The sequence below is a fragment of the Fukomys damarensis genome, unplaced genomic scaffold (assembly GCF_012274545.1).
Source record: "Fukomys damarensis isolate Sample0158 unplaced genomic scaffold, DMR_v1.0_HiC HiC_scaffold_19, whole genome shotgun sequence".
In the NCBI taxonomy this organism is placed as follows: Eukaryota; Metazoa; Chordata; class Mammalia; order Rodentia; family Bathyergidae; genus Fukomys; species Fukomys damarensis.
Genome location: NW_022900931.1, coordinates 47363893 through 47386865, shown reverse-complemented (window position 1 = coordinate 47386865; position 22973 = coordinate 47363893). Strand labels below are relative to the sequence as shown.

The following is a 22973-nucleotide window of genomic DNA, read 5'->3' as shown; positions in this document are numbered from 1 at the left end:
AAAGGAAATTATAATCCTAAAGCATAATGAAAGTTATCCAAGGTTATCCACATCTGTACTTCTTAGGCTCCTTAGTTTGTTATTATTGTTGTTGTTTTTCTTCCAGGCCCATCACACTCAAAACCTTTAAAGGTACTCAAATTCAAAACTTAAACCAGTTTATGAAATGCAGTAACCCAACCTTAAGACAAAGAAACAGATTCAAGACATTCAAAGAATGTTTTTAGGCAAAGCGTCTTAGACCACCATCCTAAAGATGCCTTCATACATAAGTTCCCAACCCCAGGCAGCTCTCTCTGTGAGTACCCACACTCTATTTTCTCTCTAGTTGTGTACTTCTTCAACTCTGGGTAATAAATCTGTCTTGAAATTCTTTTTTCTGTGAAAAATGCGAATCTGCTCTGTGGTAAGAGCAAGGTGAGAACCCCATCTGTGACAGTACTGGTCTCCACTGAATAAGGTCTCCTGTGTTGTCTTTTGTCATGTATTATACGAATCATATGTGAAAATATGCCTTGCGTTACTATTTGTAATAGTGAAATTTTGGAAACTATCAAGGAGTTAGGCCACAGATGAAACTACTAAAGAGTTGGACCATATTAAGTGAGCACAGACATTAAGAATTACAGGTTATAAAGCAAAAAAATGTCATGACACCGCAAGTAAATAGAGTGTAAACTTTAATGTGCTGTATGATTGAAACTGTGTAATAAACACATGGGTGGAAGAATTTGGAAGAAAATACTTCAAAATATTAACAATGTTTTTGGAGAGATTGGCAGTTAGGGTGGCTTAATTGTTTTTTTCCTCTGCGTTCATTTTCTAAAAGCTCTTTATGAGAAAGGGTGTAAAGTGGAAGAAATTTGAAGCAAATGTTCAGTTAAAAAAAAAAAAAACCAACAACGAGGTGTTGCCCACTAGAAGGGACTGACAGGAAAGTCTGAAACCCTCGCGTTGAGGGTGATGTGGGGGAGGGGAGAAAGCAGCCTTCTGAGTAAGAATGGGGTGGAAGAAAAGAGGAAGCCCTCACGTGGCGAGCGGATCGGAGGAAAGTGTGACAGTGTACGCCGGTGGGGGGAGGGTAGAGCATGGGGACGGCTGGGCTTGCCTCTTCCCTCTTTCCTGGAAGTTTAAATGGGGTTCAGGGAGGCAACTAGCTCTGTAATCTGAAAATTCAGTAAGATCTTTCCCATTGCTGGCTGCAGAGAGAGGCTCTACTTCATGAGCTCAACTAGCAGGCAAGGGAAACCACCAGTTGGGTGAGAAGTCTTAGGCTCCCTCATATGAGTCCCTGGGTTATGTGGTTTAAAGTGTGAGCAACAGCTTTATGAGCATGAAACTCTAATGCAGAGAAAGAAAGGTACGAAAAGGTATCATTTTAGAAGGTACTTTTTCATTTACACTTGGATGCATGCGTGTATTTATTTATTCAGCAGGACTTGCAGAGCAATCCTAACACACACCGGGAATGCAACAGTGAGACTTGAGACACAGATCTCTGCCCCCAAGGATGCTTAGATTTTAATTAGAGAGACCAAATTATCCTTCAAATAGCATTGCAGCAGGAAGGGTAGGGGAAAGGAAAGAAGGGAAAAGAAAAAATATGAGAAAAGGAGAAAAATGGAAACAAAGTCTTTGTAAATAGGGAAGGGTAGAGGGGTTGAAGGGAGGGCAGGAAAAGGGGGAAAAATAAGAACCAAGTCACATCATGTAAAGTTACAAGATCCCAATGGTGAATATAACTGTACTGTATACCTAAAAAGTACCAAAAAACTTAACGGGGGGAAAAAAAACACATTGCAGCAGGAATGACTGTTATGTAAGAGAGAGGCCTTACAGTGGGGGAGCTTTCTCAGGCTTGGGGTATAGTCAGGAATCTCCAAAATGAAAAACAATGAGATGAAATGTAAAGATGAGTAGGAGCTGCTAAAGAGAAGAGGAGAAGGTAAACATTCTTTTCTAGTTAGAGGGCAGACCCTATAAAAAAGGGTTGGTAGTGAGAGGGCCTGGAAAAACAAGTGTCAGTGTAGCTGAACCAGAGTGAGTTGCACTTCTAAACTTTCGTTGCAGGGTGAGAAGAGATTGTAGATTGTCAGGAGGGAATGCAGGTAAACCTCTCAGAAGGCTATACGGTGGTCCACGAGAGGTGACTACGCATTGGACAAGGATGTCAGGATGGAAATGGAGAGTGAAGGATGGTTTTATAGAGCAGTTTAGGTGGTTTTAAGGGATACGAAGATATCTGCATCCAGTACTATCCTAGGGATATTCATTGACCTGAAAAAGGAGGCCAAATATCTGACCTTAACTCTTTAGTGTCTGGGACAGGATTGACAAACTTTGGCGTCCAGGGCCACCAAGATTATAAAGCTAGTTCCTTCGATTTGGATTCCAGGAGACTTAGCCTAAGAGAAAGAACAAACAAGACATCCACCAGCCTTCACCAGTTAGTTTTTCTCATTCAATTTATTTATTTTTTTGAAGCAAAATATTTATTGGTACATTTTAGACTACTTAATGATAACATTCATCATAGGGAATTTGTACCTGTATGTGATATATCTTGCCTTCACCATTGTGGGGGGGCAGAATGGAGAGCTTTTTTTATAGGATGAGGTGGGACTTACAAGAGCTGGGATGGAGTTAAGTGAGGTAGTATTAAGGAATTGGAGGAGCCTGAGGTAGCAAGTATCTCATTACTTGCTACTCAGAGGTGGAGAAAGAGAGAAGAGGCATCATGGGAAGAAGGCTGTCCTCTGGTTAGTGGGTAAAGCCATTTTTTAGGTAAGAAGCAGGGCATTATGGAAAGGGTAGTAATGACCAATTTAAGTCGAGGGAAATCTAACATTCCAGACTTTTGTTTTATGGTTATTGGGCTAAGGTCTCTTCTGGAGCTACTTCAAGCTGACAAAGGGGTGAAGTTTGGGGCTAAACCTGGATCTGGTGGGGGCAGCTTTAGGTGGGGGCTTCTTCCCTCTGGTGCAGTGGCCAATAACCTACCATAATGAGTTCCGTGACTATCCGGTTGGGAAATTCCCTCATGCGTTCTTGCAAAAAATTTGAAAACAGCAAAACAGGGCCCTGTCATGATTAAAAGACATATGCAAGCCAGTGGGCCCAACAAGGGGAGTAGCCAAGGTATACCTTGGGGAAGCCAGGAATATCTTTGGTCTATGCCCCAAGAATTCCATTGTCTCTTCTGCTCTTCGATGTGCTGCTGTAATTATTTAACCTTTGCTTTAACAATCCCTGACTGGTTAACAAAGTAACAGAATTCTTCTCCTAGCACCTGGCATGTTCCTCCTTAGGCCACTGTCAGCATGTCAAGGGCCCTTCTATTTTGTAACATGACTACTGCTAGAGAATTTATTTGATCTTGTACTGTATTTAAGGACTGGCTTATTTTGTCCATGTCTTCTGAAATCTTTATGGACAGGGCCTGATAGAAATGTGTGGATGTAGAAATGCCCACTATCCCCATTGCCATCCCAGTGAGGACCCCCACTCCCATTAAGGAGGGGTCCAGAAGGGGAGCTGCCATTTTTCTGTGTTCTGTGGGGGAACTTGTTTAGACATCTGGGCTTCTGTATAAATGGTTATGGGAGGGATAAAGAAGGATGTGTAGCAGAAACATCAGACTGAGGCATTGGAATGCCACTTGATTACATATGAACTATAGGCTGTTGGACAGGCAGACTGGACATTCTTGAGAGACAAAGCAGGAGCAAATAAAACAAGTAAGGTTGCTACAATTTCCTGTACATGTCAAGTTGGTTAGTTGTGTGGGGAGTGGGAGGCTCATAGCAAAGGGTCCCAAAACTGGAGAGGTTGTTTTTATCAGGGACAGAAACATACAGGGATTGGGGTAAATGAACATACACATACAACAGTCTGAGATATTGACAGGGAGATAGTGGAAGGTGGTATTAAATAGGTGTTGTAGCCTTTTTTGAGACTGGGTTATCTGGTTTACCACTTGGAGATCTATCCCTTTATAGGGAGGTGGAGTGGTGGGCCTCAAAAGTCTATCATCAGTGCCTGTTCATTGACTGCCTCTTTTGGTTATTCTTTTCTGCTGGGTGTTTGAGACCAAGTTAAAGGGAGACTTGTGTTAATCAATATGAACATCTTGCTCTCTGTCAAGGTCATTGAAGTCTCTTTAGGCATTATTTTGCAACCATGCATATAGCCTCTCAGCTCCTGTCAGTGTCAGCCATTAGGATGGCTCACGGGCCTTGCTTAACCAAGTTGCTTTCAGTGAAAGTGTGGGAGATTTTTTCCTCTTGGTGACCCTCCTTTAGCACATGTTACATTTTTTCTCTGGTGTCCAGCAATCTCCGTGTTCAGGAGGTTGGGTGACTTACCGAAGATGTAATAAGGTGTTGTAGAAAAGGTTCCTTCATACCTTGGAACTTTGATGACCTTGGAGGGCCAGGTCCAAAATATTGGTGGTCTTCTTATCCCAGTTACCTTTTAGTGTTGGTCTCTGCACTTTGGTGGTTGAACACCCAGAAGAGAAGATCAGTGACATCAGTAGTAGAGTAGGAGCTTGACTATCATAACTTTATCTGGATAGCAAACACCCTGGAATCTAAAATAGAGTTGGAGGGCCATTACTTTTATCAATCATGGTTGTTCTAGTGATTTCCTTTAGAATATTAACAGAAAAACACTTGGAATCAGGAGCCACACACAATAATAATATTTTAGCATGACAATCATGATGACACTATCTTTGCAACAAACTTAGACAGGTATCTTAGTATAAAATAGCCATTGCTAAATGTATTTATTCCCCTCTAAAAATACATAAAAACAAAAAAACCAGGAAACTCTTACTTAAGTTATTACCTCTTGATAAGATAATACCTAAGGAAAGTGTATGGGCCTACAAATGTACCTGTGTAATCATGAGTAGGTGGAGCAGAAGAGAAGGGTGAATACCTGGATCAAAAGGTTATTGCCATAAACAATATGTTGGAAGACCTGTATATTTTGTACACCAGAAAAGTAGTAATAATAATTATTACAATTATACGAAATCTTATGTCCCATAATGTAGCTTGGTACCAAAAGGATCTTTTTTTTACTAGCCCATTTTCCACGGAAAATATTATATTTTGAAGATGACCATTATAAACATATCACAATATCATATTTGGAACTCAACCCTTTGAATGATAACCACTGTAAACATTTTGTAACAATATATTTAGTGATGTTTATTGGGGGTATATCTTCCCATAAGGCTATGAAAATTATTGGGGCTCCCATTTGTGAACAAAGGTCAGGATAAATTTTTCTGAGCAGCTGCTTCTTTATTCACTAACAGGAGTCTATCCAAACCTAAAAGTTTATATTTAATTATCTTGACAATTTCATATTTAACCTATAAAACAAGGTTGTAGAAATTAACAATTTATTTGTATCTTTGAAGTCATTTTGATAAAAAATAAAACTGGACAAACACTTTTAAACAATTGGACAGACACAGACAAACATATAAGATGATTCATGAAACTCGAGTGCACTCAAATATATTTGGTTAATTGAGTTAACATCTCCTTTAATTAAGACTAGTCAAAACTTTTGCACGTCAATTAACAGAGATCTCCTGCAATTAGAATCAGAAGGAGTAAAAGCGCTTTATAACAGTAGTATAATCTTGTGTTATAGTTATTGACCAAAGTCTGTAAGCAGAAAGTAGAGAGGTCAAGTTAATCCATAATTACAATTTAAGAATTTGCAATGTAAAAGAAATGTTTTAAATACATCAATTAAACATCTGGAAATCAAACACCACTCAAACATTATTTTAACTTGAAGACGAAAGGTACTTTTGTCAATTAGCCAGAATTTATAATTCGTTTTTTTGTTGTTTTTGTTTTGTTTTGTTTTGTTTTGTTTTTCTGCCCAGCAGAACATCTCAGCTGATTTTATTATGGAGCAAGCAGGCTGTAGCTGGCATTGGGCTGTAACCTAGCATTTGGTCTTTGAGCTCCAATCTTTTTTTTTTTTTTTTTCGGCTTTAATTAAGTTGAGCTCCAATCTTAAGCAATACATTTTCTTTGAATTGTTTTAAAACTTTATATTTTATTTTTCAATATTTATGTAGAAAACAACAGGGCCTGATGGAATTTCTTGGTAGTGTAGCCTGACAAACAAGTTGTTGATATGTAAATAGGCAGGGCCTGGAGAAGATTTTACTTTTGTGTGTGTGTGTGTGTGTGTGTGTGTGTGTGTGTGTGAGTCTTGCTTTCCTCTCTCTTCTGAGGAAGCTGGGAAAGGAAGAACAAACAGAGAAGTGACTGTTAATTCGCTCTCCTGTTTGGAAGGGGCTGGAGGAGCAGGGAGAGAGTGGGTGTGTGGTGGAGAGACACAAGATGGCAGAGATGAGGAAGGGTCACAAGATGGCTGAAGTGAAGAAGCTGCTGAGGAGATGAGAGAGTTGGCCAGGTTATAGGGTGGGGGAGTTGTGAGCAGTCAGTGAATGACGGAAAGGCGGGAGTTGGGAGGGGTGGAGGACGGAGTTTGGGCTGGAAGTACCAGAGAGGGCAAACAGGTTTGAAAGAGGGAGGGGAGAGAGGGTAGTTAGAAGAAGACTTGGATACAGGGGATTTCCGACCGTTTGCCATTGCATTGATAAAAGCTGAACAAACCGTGCAATATGTTAAAATCGAGAGTGCCGTTCTCTGGCCATTGAGATTTATTGTCTATTTTATACTGAGGCCAAACTTGGTTGCAATAAAAAATGAGTCAGTTTTGCTTACAGCCAGGTCCCAATAATCCACGGGAATGAAGTTGTGCCAGGAGGCAGCCAAGAGGCGTGGAGGGAGGGGCTCGGGTTTGATTGTTGGGTGCCCATGTTAGGGTGGGTGAGGAGGAGCTATCTCCCTAGAAGAAGGTCAAAAGAGAAGAACATCTTCCTCTCTTTTGATACTCCCAGAGTCAGTCCCCGAAAGGAGTCAGCTGATGGGGCATCCCCCAGGGGTACACTCCTGGGCCAAGTGGCCTGAGAGGGTCTCTCTGACCAAGTGCTTGGATTTCCAAGAAGTCCCCTGAGGGAGAGAATGAGAACGAGACAGAGGACTCGAGTAGAGGGACGCTACGCTGCCTACTCACCCTGTAATCAGTGACTGGTGTGGATGCATATCGTCAGCAATGGCAAAGGCAGAAAGCCCCGATGAGGTCCTGGCTCAGCAGATGTGGTCCCAAGGAGGGAGCTGAAAGGCCAATAGAGCCCAGCCCACGGGGAATCGTCACTTAATGGACCGCCTTCCTCCTGGGTCTCAGCACCAGATATGTCAGGTAAAAGAGCTAAAAACCAAGACCAGACCAGAACCACTACAAGCCTTTACTGCAGGGACAATCTGTTGGGCTGTCTCTGATCAAAGAAGAGAGAGCTGCCTTCACAAGTTTTAAGGAACCTGTGTAGCCAAGAAAATCCCAAACTTGGAACCTGGATTAAGGGTATCTAAGTTAGCCAGTGCCCGTAAGCACTTGGCAGAAGCAATCAAAGATTATCTCTGGAAGAAAATAACAGCCAGGTATGGTGGCACATGCTCTGTATTCTGGAAGGCTGAGGCAGGAAGGTCACAAGTTGGAGCCCAGTCAGAGCAACTTGCCAACTTACTCAGGCCCTGACTCAAATTAAAGAAAGGGCTAGGTGTATAGCTCAGTGCAAAGGCCCTGTGTTCAATCCACAGTTCCAGCAACAGAAAAAAGAGAAGAAAATAACATTATTCAGTCTTGGGTTTTTACTAGAAACCATCTTTCATAAACAGAACTCATCATACAATCAGAGACAACATTGTACACAAGGAGGCAGAAGACTTCATAGCAGGAACCTCCTGGTGATGGAAGCAAACAACAGACTGCAGCTCAGGATGCAGCACAACCTCTTTTCCTTTCCATCCCCAGGAGAGGAAGAGAATCACTATGAGTGTCTTCAGTTCATGGATTTGTTGGCAGATTTTAGATACCGTGTGTTCTATCTGGCTATAGTCCTAAGCAACTTATTAATTGCAATCTGTCAAGATGGCCAGCAAGAGAGAAGAGTTGATAAACCATAAAATGATATACTACACAATCTAATAGAATATTGATATTTGCCAGGCATTGTTCTAAATACTTCATATGTATGCACACATATATAAGCTTATTTAATTCTTGTAACAAACATAATTGTTTACAGGTAGGATTACAAAATAGCCTTTTGTCTTATGCTTCAGAGTTTTTTTTGTTGTTACTGTCATTTGGGGCTTATGTATTTTACTTCCATAAAAGTATTAAGTCACATTTATTTATTTGTTTGCTTGTTTACTTATTTATTTATTTTGAATATTGGGGATCAAACTCGAAAGCGGCAGCACTGCTGAGCTAAATCCCTAATCCCTAAATTTATTTTTAAAGCAAATGCTGTATTTGCCATCTTTATTTACTACAAAAGTCATTTGTTCTTTTATAGTAACACTTATCGTGGTCAGCCACGTGCTCCCCATACTTCTAAGAGCTCACAGTCAAGCAGGAGTCTTTGGATACTGACAGACCCTAAAAGATGACAGACAGGTAAGAAGAGAAAGATGTGTTTAAGAAGCTCGGGGGACTGTATTTCCCAAGGTTCTCCAAGGAAGAGAATTGGTTCACATACAAGATCAAGAGGTCTCACAACCTTCCATCTTTCCTACAGAACTAGGAAATCCGGTGGTATAATTCAATCCATGTCTGAAGGAATTGGGCAATTGGGGAATAGATATTGTACTTCCCAGTCTAACTAAAGAAAAGAACCTGAGGGCCAGTAAAACTGACGTCAGTGGGCAGAAAGAAGATGGATACCCCAGCTTAAACAGAGAGAGCAAATCACCCATCTTCTGTTTGGGGTTTTTTTTTTATTTAATACTATTTCTCAACAGTTTGGGTGATATCCACTGCTATTGTTAAAAGCAACCTTCAGATGTCATTATCTTCTGGAAGCACTTGTGCGACAGACCTAGAAAACAATGTTTTCCCTCTTCTTTGGCATCCCTTAGCTCAGTCAAGTCTACACATAAAATTCACCTTCACAAGTTCACCTCTTGTTAATTTAGCACCACATCCATTCCCTCAAATCATACCTAATCTCTACAGAAAGGCAATAACGTGATAATTATTCAACTTAATGTGACATAAGAATCTCACAAACAACTCAGAATGCTAGAAGTGGAGGTAAAGTGCTTGATTGATGTTTACTCTTCTCCTGACATTCTGTGATCTAAGTGCTATGGTATAAAATTAATACTTAAATACTGATATAAAGTTAATATATCTTATTTATATGATAAGGGAATGGGGAAAGAAAGCCAAAAAAAAAGATGTTTTCTCAATATATGTACACAGACTGAAGCCTTCTTATTCCAAACACTCAAGATTAGAATTGTTTCAGATTTTGGATTTTTTGAATTTTGGAACACTTGCATAGATTTTACTGGATAAGTACCCCTAATTTGAAAATTTTTAAGTGTCGTGACACTGCAAAAGCTTCAGATTCTGCAGCATTTCCCATCTTGAATTTTCAGATTAAAGATTCTCAATCTGTCTATACACACAAGATGATTCACAAAATGAGAGAAAATACTCATGACAAAGTCACATGGTCACAACTGGACCTTATAAATGCTTTCTTCTACTATCCACTGTGTATTTCCTTTGCTTTCACCATACATCTCAATTGGTTGTAGTTATTTATCTGGTCAGTCGACCCAAACTTCATTACCCTTTTTACCCACATTTTGCATCCTTTTTAGAACAATATTTTTCTATTAGTACATGTTTGCAGTACAGACTGTACTGTGTGGAGTTGGTACATGTACATAACACACCTTGATTCCTTTTTAAAATCCCCTTCCCCGACTCTCTCTCTCCACTCCCTCCATCTCTTGATCCCCTTCCCACTTCAGAAAGAGCTCCCCACTGCCTATTATCTTCTATTTTGCTCTGTATTTATAATTTGAGTGACCAATATAAAAGAAACCATGTGATATTTATGCTCATGTATCTGATGTATTGCACTTAGCATTATAGTCTCAGAGTGTATCCATTTTTCTACAAATGACTCAATGTTTTCTTTCTGGCACATTAGTACTCCATTGCGGGTAAATTGCACATGTTCTTTATCCACTCATCTGTTAATGGACGTATAGGCTGCTTCCAAAATTTAGTTATTATGAGCTGTGCTTCTGTGCACATGGGTATTCATGTACAACCATAATATGATGTCTTTAAGTCTTTGGGGAAGATATGTAGCAGGGGAATAGCTGGGTCAAATAGAATTTCTAGTTTCAGTTTTTGAAGCATTTTGATACTAAGTTCCCTAGTGATTGTACTTATTTACATTTTCATAATCTCTGTGGGAGGGTTTTTCTTCTCCAAAGTCCCACCAGTATTGTGTTATTATTTGATTTCTTGATGATGGGTATTATATCTTGTGTAAGATGGAAAGTTAATGTTGCTTTATTTGCATTTCTGTCATGTCCAGGACTGTTGAGCATTTCGTCATGTATTTGTTATTTTCACATTTCTGTGGAGTATCAATTCATTTCACTTGCCCATTTTTTGATTTGGTCTTTTTAGGGGGAGGAAAGCTAAAATTTTTGAATTTTTTATATATTCTAGATATTATTCCTCTGAAAAATAGTTGGCAAAAATTTCCCCCATTTTATAGGTTTTCTTTTTCACTCTGTTGGTTATTTCTTTTGCTGTGCAGATTATTTTTAATTTGATATGATCCCACTTGTTGATTCTCAGTATTGTTTCTTGGTCAATTGGTGTTCTATTCAAAGTCTTTATCTACATTTATGACTTCAGTAGCTTTTCCTATTTTATCTTCCAGCAGGATAAATTTTTCTGTTTTAGCATTTAGTTCTTTGGTCCATTTTGACTTTAGTTTGGTAAATGGTAAGAGATATGGGTCTAGATTCAATCTTCTTCATATAAATAGCCAGTTTTCCCAACAGCGTTTATTAAAGAGGTTATCTTTCCTCTAGTGTATGTTTTTGGCCTCTGTCAAAGATTAAATGTTATAATGTGTTTGGGGATGTTTGTGCATCCTCTGTTCTATTCCACTGATCCTGTCTGTTTTTGTTCCAGTACCATGCTATTTTTATCAAAGTAGCTTTGTAATATAACCTCAAGTCTAAGATTGTGACATTTCCCATTTTGCTCTTGTTGCATAGGATTCTTTTGCTATTCTGTGTTTCTTCGGGTTCACATGAATTTTACCATTGTTTTTTACAGTTCTGTAAAGGATGCTATTGGTATTTTGATTTGGATTGCATTAAATGTGTATATTAATTTTGGAAATATGGCCATTTTGACTATATTGGTTCTGCTTATGCAGGAACAGAGGATATCTTTTCATTTCTCATGTCTTCTTTGATTGCCATTTTCAGAGTACTGAGTTTTTATTATAGAAATATTTATCTTCCTTATTAGGTTAATTTCTAAGTATTTAATTTGCCATTGTGAATGGTACTGTTTCCTAATTTCTTTCTCAGAGTGTCCTTGTAAGTACGCAGTAACACTTCATTTTTGCATGTTGATTTTGTATCCTGCTACATTACTAAACTTGGTTATTAATTCTAAGAGTCTTTTGGTGGATTCTTTTGGATATTCTATGAAGAGAATCATGTCATCTGTGAATAATGATAATTTGAGGTCTTATTATCCTATATATATCCCTTTTTTCATTTTTCATTGCTTAATTCTTTTTACTAATGTTTCAAGTACTATATTGAACAAGAATGGTAACTTGGATATCCTTTTCTTATTCTTAATCTTGGAAAGCTTTCAGTACCCCCCCATTTAATATGATGTTGGCAGTAGGTTTATCAGAAATGGCTTTTATCAGACTGAGAGAAGGTACTTCTACATCTATTTTCTCTAATGTTCTTATCATGAAAGAATGTTGGATTGTGTCAAGGATCTTTTCTGTGTCTATTGATCTTGTGACTGTTGTCCTTGCTTCTCTTGTGTGATATATTACATTTATTGAATTGTATATGTTGAACCATTCTTGCATCCCTGAGATGGAACCTAGCTGGATGTGATTATGATAATTCTATTTGCCACTATCTTGTTGAGGATAGCTTCCAGGAATAACTTTGGGGGTGAGTACTGCTTCCCTTTCAATTTCATTAAAGAACTTGAGGAGTATTGGTGTAAGATCTTCCCTGAAGTTTTTGTAGAATTCAGCAGTGAATCCACTGGGACCTATGCTTTTCTTAGTTGGTAGGAATTTTTATTACTTCAATTTTACAGCCTGTTATAGGATTATTCAGGATTTGCAAACCTTCTTGGTTAAGTTTTGTTATTATTCACAACCATGGTGGTAGAAAGGATGAGTGATTACTCAGAGTCAATGTCCAGTTTAAACTCCAAGATGCCCAAAGGAATTGGCTCCCAGAGCCTCCTCATTCTGAAAGAATCTCAGGAAACTATCCCCAAACTGAAGCTTCTGTGGCTTTTTATTGATAGAACTAGGAAGCAAGGATAAAGGATAAAAGAAGGATGTCAGTGTAGGAATTGATGTAGGGGACCAGGGAAGTACAGAGTGGTCTGCTAGTGACTCATTTTTCCCTCGTATAAACAAGTCATCAAGGAGGGAGAGAACAGTGGCTGGAGCATCCATATCTAAGGATAATCTGTGTTGGATCCTGCTTGGCTATTGCCCCTGCAGGCCTGCTCTAAACCTTGTGTTCCAAGAAGCCTGGGCCACTGCTGCAAGGGATCCCTTGATCTTAGAAATCATTTCAATCATTCCTCCAGCCAGTCTGCCCACAAACTTTTGCTAATTCATATATATCTAGGAGTCTATTTCTTCTGAATTCTTATTTATTCACATACATGTTTGCAAAGTAATTTTTTTAAAGGTTGCTTATTTTGGTAGTGTCCATTATGATTTCACATTTTTCATTTCTTTTTTGGGGGGTTGAACTCAGGTCCTTGTGCTTGCAAGGCAGGCCACTGAACTGCTGAGCTAAATCCCCAGCCCCATTTTTTCATTTCTAATTGCATTGATTTGAGTTTTTTCTCTACTTTTATAAGTTAGATTGGCAAAGGGCTTGTCTATTTTGTTTATTCTTTTGAAAAACAAACTCTTTGACATTGAGGATATACTCCTAAGTAAATAAATAAGTCACACATGTGTAAATAATGAATAGTTTCTCTGGTGTGGATAAACTGTAATAGTACATAAGATCCTAATGATGTAATTGACAATGTGAAATAAGAACAAAAGGGCTAAAGGTGTAGGGAAAATGGGAAGGGTAGGGGAAAGGTAATAAGGGAAAAGAAAAAAATATGAGAAAATGAAAAAATGGAAATAAAGTATTTGTAAATGGGGAGGGTAGGGGGGGTGAAGGGAGCACAGGGACAAGGGGAAAAAATGAGAACCAAGAGCAGTCATGTAAAGGTACAAGATCACAATGATGAATGTAACTGTACTGTATACCTAAAATGTACCAATAAACTCAATGAGAAAAAAAAAAGAAAAACTCTTTGATTCATTGATTCTTTTGTAAATTTTTTTGTCTCAGTGTCATTGAATCTGCTCTGATCTTTATACTTTTTTTCTTTGTACTAGCTTTGGGTTAGAATTTTTCTTGTTTATCTAGGACCTTAAGGTGCATCATTAATTATTTATTTGGGCTTACTCTGGTTTTGTGATATAGGGATTCATAGCTGTAAACTTCCCTTTTAGGATTGCTGTCATTGTGTTCCATAAGTTCTGGTACATTGTACTGGTGTTATCATTTAATTTTAGAAACTGTCTTATTTTTGCCTTGATTTATTCTGTAATCCATTGTTTATTTAAGAGTGTTATTTAGTTTCCATGGATTTGCATAATTTCTGCTTTCTTTTTCATCAACTTCTAGCTTGATTGCACTATGATCTGGTAATATGCATGGCATAGTTTCAATTCTTTTACATTTACTTAACCTTGTTCTATTGAATATTATGTGGTCTATTTTGGAGTAAGTTTCATGTGTTGCTGAAAAGAATGTGCATTCTATTGTTGAGGGGAACACTGTAGATATCTATTAATTTCATTTGTTCAAAAGTTTTATTCAACTCTAATATATCTCTACTGATTAGTAGGTCTATATGTGATAGGATATTGAAGTTCCCCCACTATAACTGTGTTTATGTTGCTGTGCTCTTTTATGTCTAGTAGTACTTGTTTTTTGAAGTTGGGTGCACCACTCTTTGGTGCATACATGTTAATAGTTTTCACCTCTTCCTGTTGGATTGTTTTCTTAACCAATATGTAGTGATTTCCTTTGTCTTTTTTTTTAAAATCATTTTTGGCTTTAAGTCCACTTTGTCTGGATATCAGATAGCTACATCTGCTTTTTTCTGGGTTCTTCTTACATATATTGCTTCCTATCCTTTGATTTTTTTAGTCTATGAATTTATTTTTGGGTTAAACATGTTTCTTGTATACAGCATACCATTGGATTTTGTTTCCCTATCCATTCTTCCAGTGTGCTGTATCTTCTGATTGGGGAATTGAGACCATTGACCTGGACAGCTACTACTGACAGGTATTGATTTATTCCTGTCATTGCCTTATTTTCCTGTTGCTGATTTCTTATCTTTCCCTTTTACTTAATTCTTTGCCCTACCTGACGTATTCTTAGTATAGACCTTTGTCATTCTTAGCTTCATTGTCTCTTTCTAGGATATCCTTCAGAATTTTTGGAGTCCTGGTTTGGTTGTCATTAATTTTTTAGGTGCTCCTTGTCATGAAAATATCTTATTTCTCCATCAATTCTGTAAGATAGTTTTACAGGATAACTCTGGATTAGAAATTGTTTTTGAGGGTGGGGCCTGAAATGCTTCTTTAGGGCTTCAAATGCTTTATTAGTCATTCATTGATTCTTTTTCTAACCACTTTAAAGATTCTGTTCTTGTGTTGAACTCCCAGAATACTGACCATGGAGTGTTGTGGAGAGGTGCTTTCCTGATGGCTGTTGGGGTTTTTATATGCTTCACTTACCGTGTGTTAAATTCTTTTCCCTTATTTGGATGTTTCTGCTATTATTTCAGTAAACAGGATTTTCGTGTCACCTGTGCTGCCTTTTGATTTTTCACTAATTCCAATTAATCTTAGATTAGTCCTTTTTGCATCATCTAGGAGCTGTTGTATCCATTTTTAATTATCTACTGTTGTTTTTAAAGTATCTCTCATTAATTGTCACTAACAACAGCACTTCTTTCCAGTTCTGACACTCTGTCCTCACATTGGCTACTTCTGCTGCTCAGACTTTTGATAGAATTTTTAATCTTTTAATTTCTATTGGGAGCCTTTTTCTGGACTCTTAATTCTTTTTATGCTGGTCATTCATTCATCTTTTGCATCATCTTGTTTTGTTCTGCTAGCTTTTCATTAGTATCTTCTGTAGGCTCATGATCATTTTGTTTATTTGGTCCAGTATCTTATAACATATCTTTTGTGAATTTGTCAAATGCCTTATTGATCTGTTTTGCTATCTCCCCTAACATCATTTGAAATAATTTGCATATGTGGCTTTTGGTTTCCTCTCTTTCAGTGTCCCATGGATGAACTTTGGGGGAGTTGGGAATTTTTGAAGTCATTTTGTTGGTTTGTGTTCCCATGTTTCTATTATTGTTTGGTGTGTGTGTGTGTGTGTGTGTGTATGTGTGTGTGTGTTGGGACTTTATTATATTGGAAAGCTTTGTTTCTAGTATGGATTGTTGTCTACTTTTCAGTGGTGTCCTCTGTATGTAGTTAGCTATTGGCCATTACCTCTATCCCAAGACCCAACCATCTCAGTTTACCTGGGATGGGAGGTTGTATCATATTTGGCCCAATATCCAGTTCTCCGGGAATGGGCCATAGTATTATTTTTGACTTCAACGGAATCCCAATATTGTCATCCCATGAAAATTAATAGGAATAGCTATGTCACTTTAGCTATAGTAATAAAATCAGCATCAATTACAGCACCAAATATAGAGTATTGATAAGTCCTTAGGATCAATAACTTATACCCTTAACCATAGCAAGGACATATATAATTACAATATGAACACTAAAACAAAGAAAAGATTGACCTATTATTCACTTACAGTAGCCATCCACTAAATAGAACTACTTTACCCCTACTAAAAATAGAACAGTATTCAACAGCAATATCATAAAATTAATTTACAATGTAGAGATTCATAAAGCTTAGTAGTTCTTCTAGTAAAAGTTGGGGGGGTGGGAAATGAGATACTTAAACAAAGCAAAATTTGAGAAATTAATGGAAGATGAGAAGGAGGAGAGAAAAGTGAGATGGGAGGAGTAAAAGAAAATTAGTAATATTGGAGAACAGTTGCAGGAAAAAACAAACAAGGACAAAGAAAATATAAACAGCAAAATACAGGAAACAAAAGGAAGATAAAAAACAAGAGAGGCTGTATATGGTGGCACATGCCTATAATCCTGGCCCTCAGGAGGCTGAGGCAGGAGGATCGCCACAAGTTTGAGGCCAGCCTGGACTACACAGTGAGTTCATGGCCAGCCTGAGCTACAAAGCAAGACTCTGTCTCAAAAAAAGGCAAGAGGGGTATGAGAAGGAAGTAAAGAAGAGAAAAGAAAAAAGTGTGAAAAAAGGAAAAAAATGGAAGCAAAGTCTTTGTAAATAAGGGAGGCTGAAAGGGGTGAAGGGAGGTCAGGAGTATGGGGGAAAAAACAAGAACCAAGACATATCATGTAACTGTATTGTAACTGTAATGTAACTGTATTGTTTCCTTTAAATGTACAAAGAGAGGGGCGGGGAGACTGTTTTAAGGCTGGTGTGGGTGCCGGATCCTGGGTGCCTGGAGTGTGGGGGCTGCGGCAGCATGGTGGCCGGGCACGAACCACCCAACCTTCCTCGTCCCCATTGCCGCTACCGCCATCACTGGAGTCGCGGGGGTGCCCTGGCCCACTGGTGTTAGTTGGGAGCCCCCCGCCCCCGCCCTCCGCCCTCCGCCTGCTCCTTTAGTTGCAGGTCGGTCTAGCCTGGAGTTCCCCGTCCAGCGGGCCAGGCCATGGAGGATGTGAAGCTGGAGTTTCCCTTGCTCCCACAGTGCAAGGACGACACGGAGGAGTGGACCTACCCGGTGACAAGAGATGCAGAAAATTTCACCTGGATTATTCTTAGGCCCTTATTCTTCTGCTAGGAAACGCAAGATTTAAGAAGTCTGAGAAATCCAGGTTGGAAAGCATTGTACTATATAGATTCTCTATAGTCAAGGTGTGATAGGCTTCTTCAGTTACAATTAAAATGGGAAGATCTGGCTTTGATATGTATAGCAATGTTCATGCCACTTCCTAGGGGATTTAACTCTATGAATTATGACAATGCACCTATACTACAGAGAAATGGAATGACTCATGCAGTTTGCATATGACAAAATATTGAAGCAAACTTTATTAAGCCAATTTTTCAACAACCATTTAGATATTTAGTCTTGGATACTGTGGATAATCCAATGGAAAATATAATATGTTTTTTTTTCCCTATGACTAAGGAATTGATTGATGGGAGCTTACAAACTGGAGGAAAAGTTCTTGTCCGTAGAAATGCAGAGAGCTCCAGAGCACTGCCTTTGTAACTGCATACATTATAGAAACCTTTGGGATGAAGGACAGAGATGCACTTGCTTATGTGCAAGAAAGAAGATTTCATATTAATCTCAATGCTGGATTTGTCCATCAGCTCCAGGAATATGAAGCCATCCACCTAGCAAAATTAACAAAACAGATGATGTCGCTAAATAAAAAGGTCCTTATCTGTTCATTCTGGTACCACAGGCAGCTTAAAGAGAACATGTGAAAAAGAAGATGATTTTGGAAACGTCACAGAATGACATGATAGAGGGTGTGAATTTCTATTAGAAAGAGAAAATACTAAAGATGATGATAATGGAAAATAGAAGTAGTTTCCTTTCAGTTACGTGTTGCTTCCAGAAATGTTTCTCGGCAACATGTTAAGAAGATGTTGGACTTCTGTGATAGATGGCACTGATGGGTTTCCTTTTTTTTTTTTTTTACTTTACAGTTTTATTATAAACTAAAATTTTTGGACTTGAAAAGAGTTATTATTGCAATAATGTACTTTCATACTTGAAATTTATGTGTATGATATAAAGTTACTTAAACAAAATGCAAGTTATGGGGGATTTGTTTATCAATTCTGGGTAATTTATAGCAAAATAATTTCCTAGGGTTTGCTACAAATTCATTTTGTGTTCTATATATTGCATTTAAAAATAATTTTACAATAAGATTACTGACATTTAGAAATGGGAAGAAAGGAGCTAAAGGTGTAGGGAAGGTGGGATGGTTAGGGGAAGGGTAATAAGGGAAAAGAAAAAAATGTGAGATAATGAAAAGATGGAAATAAAGTGGTTGTAGATGGGGAGGGGAGGAGGGGGTGAAGGGAGGGCAGGGACAAGGGGAAAAAATGAGAACCAAGACTTGTCATGTAGAGGTACAAGATCCCAACAATGAATGTAACTGTACTGTATCCCTAAAATGTACCAATAAACTCAATTAAAGCTGAAAAAAATAATTTTACAGTTATATTTTATGACAACCCAACATAACACAAGTGCAGGAATCTAATCTTATTAATCTAATTAATAATTGTTAATTAGCCATCCTTATTTCTACTTAATCCAGTTAATCTTTCCTTTCTATTACCTTCTTAAGTCATTTATTATTTAGGGAAAAAAGGTTTAATGATCAAAGAGATGTTTTGCTTTATAGTACAAGATGCTCAAAAGAAAAGGTTAAGATTTTCAAGTGACTTTCCTTTTCTTTTTTCTTTCAAAGTGCATAAGTTTCTGGTTTTTTGAGACAGGGCCTTGCATATAGCCCAGAATGGCCTCCAACTTGGGTTCCTCCTGCCTCAGCCACCCAAGTGTTGGGATTACAGGCTAGGAGTGCATAAATCTTGATACTGAGTTCTTGCACAGCATAGCCTCAAAGCAGGACTTCCAACTTGCTTGTTTCCTGTCCTCGTCTCTGAAATTTGTCCCACTACGTAGAAGGTGCTCTCTGCAGTCGTCCCCCACAGCAGTTCCCTCATTTGTCTGGCAATAGCTTCTACCCATGCAGCACCACTGCCTCACAAGTGGCTTCGGGTCCAAGGGGAAGGATCTGCTGTTGTCTTTCCGATGAGCTCAAGGTCCTTGCAGCCCTGGTAACCGGTCTCTTCCTGGAGCAGTCACAGGTCCCCAGAGAGTTGTCCCGGCTTTTGTTCGGGGAACTAGTGGATGGCAGTGTCGTTAATGTGTCCACAAACTCTGGAGCCTGAGGGCATTTGCTCCTCCAGGCCTCCCAGCTTTGCAGTGTGGAGGTAATCTTCCTGTACAGTGTTTATCCTCAGCCTCTTCTCAAGGCCTCTGAAATACCCCGTGTTGGTCATCTGGAAGGGCTTCTGCTGACCAGCTGCTCCATAAAGGGTGGCTGGACAGGACCATCCCCGGGGAACGTGTGACACAGTGTGGCGCAGGCGCTCCCCTTGCCTTCCCTGGTCCCTGAGAACCACTGCATCAAGGGCATTGGGAGCTGCAACGTCAAGGTGGCCAACAGTGTGTCAGACCCAGCAGTGACTTCCGGGAGCTGACATTATTCCTGAAGAAAGCAGAAGAACCAACTGGACTCTGCTGTGACGCCAGAGGTGAAGGTCCCCGCGGGAAGCACACGCACAGCGCGTGGAGACTCCCTTGGCCAAGGTTTCACCTGAGCTGGAGGTAGGGTCATGTGGGGCCCCTCTGACGAGAATTCAAGATGGAGGAGTCTCCCCACAGGGGCCTTCACTTGCTCCCACTGTCCTCCACCACTGAGCTACACCCCCAGCCTTTTTTTTTGTTTGTTTGTTTTAACAAGGTCTCACTAAATTGCCCAGCCTGGGCTTGATCTTGGAATCCTCCAAGCCTCAGCCTCCTGAGTGCAAGGATTACAGGTTTATGCCGCTGAGCCCAGCTTCCTACTGACTTGTAAGCTGTCGGTGATGGTTTCCACTGCAGAACTCCTGAAATCAGAGACCATCAGGCCCCATGGATTGCTGTCCCTCTGTAGCTCTGCCTGCCTCTCCACAGCAGCGCCACCGAAAGTCTCCTCATTAACCCCACAATGGTCCATTTTGTACTGTGTGACTGGATCATCTGGTGTCCTAGTCTAGTGGAATTCAGATTGCATTGGATGTTCAAAATTCTAGTTGGTAAAGACCTAGAGAGCGTGGCTTTTCTGTATGTAAATCATTCCTGGGTAGGTCAGCAAAACTGTCTCTTTCAATGTAATCAACCTATGATACTTCATTCAGCAGGATCTCTGCTTAAAATAATTTCAACTTAGGCAATAATAACTTGGGAGTTTTAAAAAATTAGTTTGGTAAAAATACATCATTTCTAGTAGTCTGCCTAAAAATAAGGTTGCAATAGCACATGCCTGTAATCCCAACCACCAGGAGGCTAAATTAAGAGGATTTCACATTTAAGCCCAGCCTGGACAACTGAGTGAAATCCTGTCTCAAAAATAAAAAGACTGGGAATGCAGCTCAGTGTTATATGAAGGCCATGGGTTCAATCCCCAGAATCAGGAAAAAAAAAAAAAGATTCAGTTATTCTATCCAGCATCATATTTATGTTGTCACTAAAGTGCCTGCCCAGGGCTGTATACTAAAAACAATTTCTCTTAAACACAAGCACAAGGGACTGCCATCATCTTGAGTACAAGAGCAGTGAATGTGGATAAAACACAAGATTATCTTTTCATATAAGAAACGTTGAAGTTTGTTTTTTCTTGGGTCTGTTTATCTACATTAAATGTTCAACTAGCTCTTCTGTTAGCTTCTTCTATTTTTGGTTTCATTCTGTGATTCTTTTATTTCCGGTGGTGGTTCGTGATAGTTAACTATGATAAACTTAACCAATCATGATGTTTTATTTTCTACAGTATGTGAATAATGTACAAATGACTCCCCAATTTTAACATCAAATATGTAATCTGGGCACAAAATGTAAAATGAAATTACATTACAATTGCTATAATTGATGCAGTTACTCCAGTTGCATTACTGTCCATGAAATAGCACTGAAAATATTCAAACTGGAATGGCAGTTTTCTACTAATTTCATCTAATTGCTTTGTGTTCATTTCTTACTAGATCTTTAAACAATAGTTAGCTTTATTTGTTTCTACTCTGTGGTAGAAATGTTAAACCATCATAGCTTTTTTTTTTTCTCATTGAGTTTATTGGTACATTTTAGGCATACAGTACAGTTACATTCATTATTGGGATCTTGTACGTTTACATGACAGGTCTTAGTTCTCATTTTTTCCCCTTGTCCCTGACCTCTCTTCACCCCCTCCTACCCTCCCCATTTACAAACACTTTATTTCCATTTTTTCATTTTCTCATATTTTTTTCTTTTCCCTTATTCCATGATAGCTTTTATTATCAACTCTGAAGCACTCAACTTGTAGAGCAGCAAGTTCATTCACTTTGGGGTGGGGAATTTTGTGCTTAATTCTGAGTTTAGAAATAATGTCAGAAAATGTTAAGCATGTCCTTTTTGAGAAAATATAAAGTTTCTAACTGTCCTATTGCCATGGTGATTCAAGTGAATTAGAAGTATTTAACTGCAATCTTGAATTATAAAGTTGAGGTTGTATGTATCAGGAGCTCAACTTCATGTAAAGTAAATGATCAGTTACCTGGTGGATTTTTTTAAAAATGGGTTTAATCCATAATCCCATGACAAAACATAGCTTCACTTCAGCATTTATCATTTTCCATTCAACAATGCTAAAATAGGGAAATGATAATAGGTAAGAGTTATTTTGTTTGCTTGTTTGTTCACTTGAAAAATAAGTTTCTAGAGTCTTCGAATGCTGGATTTCCTTTGTCTTTCCTGTCCTTGGCAGCTACAAAACAAAAAAATGACTCAAACGTTTTACACATTAAATACAGGTTTACATGTTAGCTCTCTTCTCCGTAGACAGTTGCCATACCTCACAGTTCAAAGTGTGTTCTATAGGTCAGTAACATTATATCTACATGTAATTGCAGTTTTCTATGCAGCAAAATTGATTCAACAAGAGAATAACATACAGTGTCTATTTACCTTTGTACAGGCAATTGCTTATGTTACTCTACTTTTAACATTTATACTTGGGTAAATGCTTCTGTACATATAGGAATGTCACCATGCAAGATGCTGCTAGCTCAGGCATAAAGTATTAAAATTATTTTGTGAAGATTGGGAGTTACGTTAAAACTATTGTGCCATTATTTTTTTAAATGCAAGAGAGAAAAAAGTTGAAAAGAAAAAAGAGAAAAGAAACTAAAAGAAGGAGAAAAAAATTAAAAGACCCCAAATCCTAAAAACAACCTGGTGGAGGAAAGAAAAATACAGTGGTACCTCAATTCATGAACTTAAGCTTTCCATGATTCTGAAGCTTTCAATTCAGTTGCACCCAGAATTGTGGAACAATTTCTGTGACTAGAATCTTGGAAAGAATTAAGTTCATGAACCAAGGTACCACTGTAAAAAAAAGAAAGAAAAAAAATGATTGAGTTGAAGAAAAAAAATACTGTTTTAGGATCTAGCCAGTCATGATTTTCTCTGCCTAGCTTTTACGGCTATAGGATTTTTAAGTGTCCTTCTGCACCAGAGACCCCCTCTGTCCATTCAACCCAGACTGTGTTTACTACCCAATCTAAGGTGTGTCCCACTGGGAAAGGGAAATGCAATCATCCCTCTGGTCTCTGTTGGATGTAGGCTGCAGGTTGGGGGACTGTTGGACTTAATGTCAACACTCTGGTTGCTATCTTCTCTCCCCAGGCATTGTCCTTGTCCAGGATCCTATCCTTGCCTCCGCTGCCCCATGACATGGGGGAGCAAAATGTATAGGCAGCTTGGAATTGGCGGAT

General features: G+C 38.7%; 1 pseudogene; it reads left to right on the top strand.

The window, feature by feature from the left end:
* The first annotated feature begins 17076 nt into the window (after window positions 1–17076).
* LOC104857033 lies at window positions 17077–17898 on the top strand (annotated as a pseudogene).
* Window positions 17899–22973: the final 5075 nt, after the last annotated feature.